The 5,745-nt window shown below is 42.8% G+C and overlaps 1 long non-coding RNA gene across 2 annotated transcripts; it reads left to right on the top strand.

The window, feature by feature from the left end:
* The first annotated feature begins 61 nt into the window (after positions 1 to 61).
* Positions 62 to 5,517, top strand: LOC123066338 (uncharacterized). 2 transcript variants are annotated; one of them, XR_006431315.1, is made up of 5 exons: positions 62 to 733; positions 1,134 to 1,242; positions 1,483 to 1,855; positions 2,163 to 2,224; positions 5,017 to 5,517. It is a non-coding gene; the product is annotated as an uncharacterized lncRNA (long non-coding RNA). The 2 variants fall into 2 exon arrangements; XR_006431314.1 differs by having other exon boundaries at positions 62 to 1,242.
* Positions 5,518 to 5,745: the final 228 nt, after the last annotated feature.

Here is a 5,745-nt window from a genome sequence, read left to right as displayed (position 1 = left end):
CCCCGCCCCCTATATAGAGGAGGCGATCCGTCTGTCCAAAGGCCCGAAGTACCCACCAAAAGCCCACCGAAACCTCTTGCATCTGGTGATCCCCCACGACCTGCCTTCATCCCGAGCACCCACCACCTCCACCCTCGCGCGAGCTGTCCGCCGACTCCCTCCCGCGCGCCGCCGGCCGCCACCTCCCTCCCCCGTGCCGCCGGACACCGCCTCCCTCCCCCGTGCCGTGGGACGATGCCTCGCTCCCCCGCGCCGCCGGACGCCGCCTTCCTCCCCGGTGCCACCGGATGACGCCTCCCTTCCCCACGTCGCCGGTCGTCGTCTCCTTTTCCTGCCCCGCCGGACACTGCCTCATTCCCAGATCCCGCCGCCACCCGCAACACAACCGGCGCCGTGGCTATCGCCCCACACATGATTCATGAGCTTCTATCGCTCCACCGCCGTGTACATGCGGTTCAAAGCTGCAACCACATGACGTTCAATCTCTCCGTCGTGGACACCCTCTTCACCTCCTGGTTGCCACTCATCCCGGTGTTGCCAGGCCGTTTGGTTGGCCACCACTGCGATCAGCAGTCCAACCCGGCCGCCCCAGGCCGTTGGGTTCGCCACCACTGTGATCAGCAGTCCAACCAGGCCGCCCCAGGCAGTTCACCGTCACAGCTCCCAGGCCGACTGTGTCGAGCCACCTTCCGCCCGCACCTTGGGCTCCCGTATGCGCCCCCTACCCCAGCAGGTGCACACGTCCCTGCCCACCGTTTCCCTGTGTTGTTCTTTTGACCTTGAACTATATAGGATACAACTTTTATTTTATTTTCAGTTCACCTTTTGCGTTCTTTTCAGTTCATAAACTTTAATGTATTGATGAAATCCTGAAATATCATATGTGCACTCTACGTATTTGTTCTTATGCCTACGAACAATTCTGCACTTGTGCTGTTATGCATCAGTTTTGGTCACCAAAAAAATGGATGTTTAGATCTGACAAAATGGATTAGAGCACCATGCCCTCACCCAGAAGTTTGAAAAAAACAATCATTGCTTTCAGTTCTAGTAAAATGTTTTTGTTTAAAACTGGACTGCTGATTCTTTCTGTAATGGGCTTTATATATTATCTTTCCTATGTCTTACTGTAGGAAAATATGGTGGCCTTCAGCAAGTAATCTTTCTCTAACGTGCATCCTATGCCTGCGCCACCGAGAGCCTGATCCTACTTGCTGCATGCTCACGGCGACCAAAATCATAGTAAGAAAAAGGCTTTGGTGTTCTTGTTTTGTTAAAATATAGCATGCAGAATGTTATAGAAAAATCCTGAAATTTGAGTGTGTCTTTTACCTCCATATGGTAGTGTGATCATGTTCAGATTTTGCTTCAGTATTTCTCTATAAGATAAAACATAAAGGAGTCAAGTGTATAGATACATAAGTTCAGTACATAGATTTTTGGTTTGGTCAATCTCTAACCTATGGATTATATTTGGCCTAGATTGCTAGATGTACTATCTTGTTGTGCCAAGGCAATCAAAAACATAAGTGTTGCTACTCTAATTCACCCCCGACACCTCGACAGTCGCTAGGCGTGACGCCTCTCCTCCCAAGGACGTGCTCGCCTCGCCGCACCTCCTGCCGGCGATCTGACCACTTCTCGCGGCAATGCGCCATGTGTGGCCCATGTTCCGGCGTCGCCCTCCGTGGCCTCAGCACGCAGGCCGTTCAACTCCGCCACCTGAGGCCGTTCGCCTCCGCCACCTGAGGCCGTTCACCACCACCAGTCCCTGTCCAAGGCCGCCCCAACGACCCTGTGCGATAACACCCCTGTCAACCCCGTGGAATTTTGTTTCTCTCAGCTTCAAAAAGAGGTTCAGTTCAGAACTTGCAATGTCTCCAGGAATGTTACTACTGAATTGTTTCTGTTTGAGTTCATTTTGAATCCATGTGCCATTTTGCTATCTTTTAAAGGTGTTTGTTGTAATGAAGAAAACAGTTTGTAATACCAAAAAACAAACGCTAGCAAAAAGTTCATGCTTAGAAAGTTTGTACGTTCATACATAGAAACTTAATAAGTTCAGGAAAAAAATTGAAAACAAAAAGATGTTGACTGTACATTGCTACCAATTTATTTATCCATACCGAAGCCTTGATCTCTTTTTTTTTTTATCAAAATAGGGGACTTCTTGTCGAGAGCACACCAAATGGATCTCTGCTTCTGGCCGCGGTGGGAACTCCAGGTATGCTACTTGTGTTTGCCTGATTGTTTTTGTTTACGGAAATGAAAATTATTGGAGGTTTGTTGGGCATGCTTTGCTTTTGTAGTTACTGAGCTAGTTTGTTGGGCAATATGAAAATTAAAGTTGAAGGAAGATTCAGGCTTAAAGTTCAGAGGCGTTTTGAATAAAAGTTTTGATAGTGTAGTAGCAGAAAAACATAGGGCGGGTCTTGTAGTTTTGAACTTTTGGATGTGTATGTCAATTTTCAGTCAAGTAGCTTTTCAGATCAAAATGATCTACCGTTAGTCGTTATATTGCTCAGTTCATGTGCAACCATTGGAGGAGTTCAAAAAATCAGAACTCGTCCATTCCCATAAAATTCTGTAAGTTTTCATGTGTGTGTTGCTACAAATCTGAAATATTTTTCCAACCATACTAGTACTGATGCAATCACCTAACAAAGTTGAAGAAAAATTATGTAATTTTGGTGCGTGTGCTGCTACAAATCTAAACTTCTTGTCTAGTCATTCTAGTACTGATGAAGATCGAGCTGACTGAAATAATATACTGCTACCAGATAAATTCAAAACCAAGACAACTGCTAGCCCCAACCCTCTTGGTAGAAAAAGAAGTTCAATTTTATGTGTAATGGGCCACCGTAACTCATGCCACTCGGTTGGTCTTTTGTCCTTCCAACTAGTCATAGCAGTAAATGATGAATACAAGTAGATGATTGTGGTGTTTAGTAAAAATTCCTTCAAGTACATATGCAATCGAGCGCAAGTTCAACATCATCGTCTAAGAAGGTTCGCAGATATCATCACGAGGAATTCAAATTTTGAAAGGGTTCATATAAGAAACCACATGAAAATACAGAGAACAAAAAAAGATTCAAAGAGTACAAATGCTCCTGACAGGACTATAAGTCTTTGTGTACAAATATTAATGCAGGGGAGCAAAAAAGTTAATAGCATTTCTGCCCATGGGTGTTTGTACTTATGCCTGAAAGATAAGCATTGTGTTCCTAGCTCATCCAGTTTGTTTGAATAAGTTTCTTTTCCTATATAAATATTTTTTCTAGTTGCAGAAGTACATGTGCTACTCTAGATGAAGCTTCTGAAACCTCCAATGGCACTTCTAAGTCTAAAACTTGCATGTTTCAGGGTACATGTTGAAACTGCACTAATTTTGGTGTGCATGCTAATTTCGGAGTCTTTGCCTGATTGTTTTTGTTTACGGAAATGAAAATTATTTGTTACATGTTTCCCTTTTCATCCGTCCCTCTGATTGTTTTGGAGAACAGAGATGGGAGCAACCTGCAATTTGTGCTGCATGTTCACTGAAAAAGTTTGGATCCTGACCAAATTATTCTCAAGAAAATTGTTTTGACTTGGTAGGCTTGGTAGCATAATTTACTAGGCAGAAATATATGCAACTTGTACATTTCTTGACTGCCAATAATTAATTAGGTCCACATAGTTTCAGAACCGAATGTCAGAAAAATGATGCCTTTTCAGTTACTGAACATTACTTGGCATTTGAGCCCTCACTATTCTCAGAATGTCAAAGCTAGTGTAATCCCTGTTGAGATGCTGCTCTTCTGAATTTTGGTTCCCACACCCAAGTCTGGTGGTTTAGATATTTATTTTCAACAAGTACTGATAATAAAAACTAAAAGGTCACCCATCACAAAAGTTCACATAGCATTATACTTGTTCGTGTAGTATTGTCTAGAAAGTACAGAAGACATGCTCGTCTAGTAAGTACAGAAGTCATGCTCCTATTTCCACATCATGCAAGTTCAACTATATATCCCCCATGGATGTCGCCCTCAGTCCGACTATTGCTGCTGCTTCAAAACACAGAAATTTAATTCGACCAGTAACTTATTAGCTGACTTCATTTTTATCGTTAATGGGCTCGTTAACAACCTCATTTGTTGAACTGATTAATATTCGTTACTAAATGCTACTCCCTCCGTCTCATAATATAAGAATGCTTTTGACACTAGTGTAGTCTGTCCACTTTAGTTCCTGTATAGTGTCCTCCTCTTTTTCTAGTGTTCCTCTTTCGATGTTGCTGCATGTGTTTAATAACCCACTGATATGATTTCTGGAAATAAGCTTCAGTACAAAGAAGCTTCAGTACGAGAAAAAATGGTTCATCCATGTGCAACCTCCTGCATGGTCGACCATTTTTATTTGGAGCCTACTCGCCGCAATGCACAACAGGGGTTGGTGCTCACCTTCTTCGAGACCGCTGCCCGCTGTCCGCTCCCACATTTGCAAGCTCCTACGGCAAGACCTACTGCCTTGCCACCGCCACCGGTGAGCAATCACACATAAAAAATCTTTCATTTTTGTTTCTTTTAACCTCAGAACCTTGCTTACAAACAAACACAATATTAACACCGTCAGTCTGAACATTCCTGCACCACCACCAGCCCGTCCACCACAGTTGCTGGCAACCGTCCAAGTTGAGCGCCGATGGTAGTCCTCTGCGTGCATCAACGACACTTTCTCACACGCTGCCGCCTAGCCCGCGCCCGCAGCCATCGGCCTTAATAAGCATTTAAGAAAACCTTGTATGGCTCGAAACTACCATATGCTCTATTCTATTCTTGTAAATGAAGCTCCACTTCTGTTTTGTTTGAAGTTACTTGGCATAAAAATTAGTATATGTTTTATTGTAAAAACCATATATAAAATGTCTTGATGCATGCTAGCAGAAATCTGAAAATAAACTCAACACAGTTCCTATATTTTATTCAAGTTCGAAGCTAAACATTTCTAACAACTTATCGCTCCTTGCAGGATACACACTATTCATCGCATTTGTCATTGAGCGATTGCACCACTATCTTCAGAAGCTCATCACCCTGAGGAAATCAGCCAACACCTCCCAGAGGGGAGGTTGAAAAATTCCAAATGGAGTTCAAACATGAATTTGAGAAAATTATTCCTCGGCTAAGTTCGAAAAATGTCATTCTGTGAAGTTCGGCTTTTCAGCCATGGACTAGTCAATGGTGGAGTTGCAATTTTGTTTCTTCAGTACATACATGAATCGAATGTAATCAACGGAAAGAAACATATGTTGATTCTCCAAGTTAGAGTTCATTTTTATTTTCTTACAAGTAGCAAAACTTCCTCTGTAGATCAGTACAACTTCTGTGCGATCTTGTGTTCACAAATCTTGTAGTACTGTTTTTAGAGGGATCTTTCTAGTACTTTGTAAAGCAAGCGTGATCCATTTGTAAAAATATGGCAAAAGACATCCTTCACTCTTGCAGTCTTTTGCTAAAGAAATGTTTTAAGTTCAATGGATGCCATCGAGAAAGTTCAAACATTTGATATTCCTGTGCTCATATTCTCTAGCTGAATGTTATTTTTTTTTTTGCGACTCGTCTCATACTTTGCGAGATAAAAAAATTTCTCTCCAGGTTTTCTACTCTTTATATGAGTGGTGAATGTGTTCTCTCCACTCTCTTATCTATTTTGGTTGATGACCCTGTGGACATAAAAAAATTGTATGGGAAAGTTCGT

Source organism: Triticum aestivum, chromosome 3B (assembly GCF_018294505.1).
Source record: "Triticum aestivum cultivar Chinese Spring chromosome 3B, IWGSC CS RefSeq v2.1, whole genome shotgun sequence".
Lineage (NCBI taxonomy): Eukaryota > Viridiplantae > Streptophyta > Magnoliopsida > Poales > Poaceae > Triticum > Triticum aestivum.
This window is presented reverse-complemented; position numbering and strand designations above follow the sequence as displayed.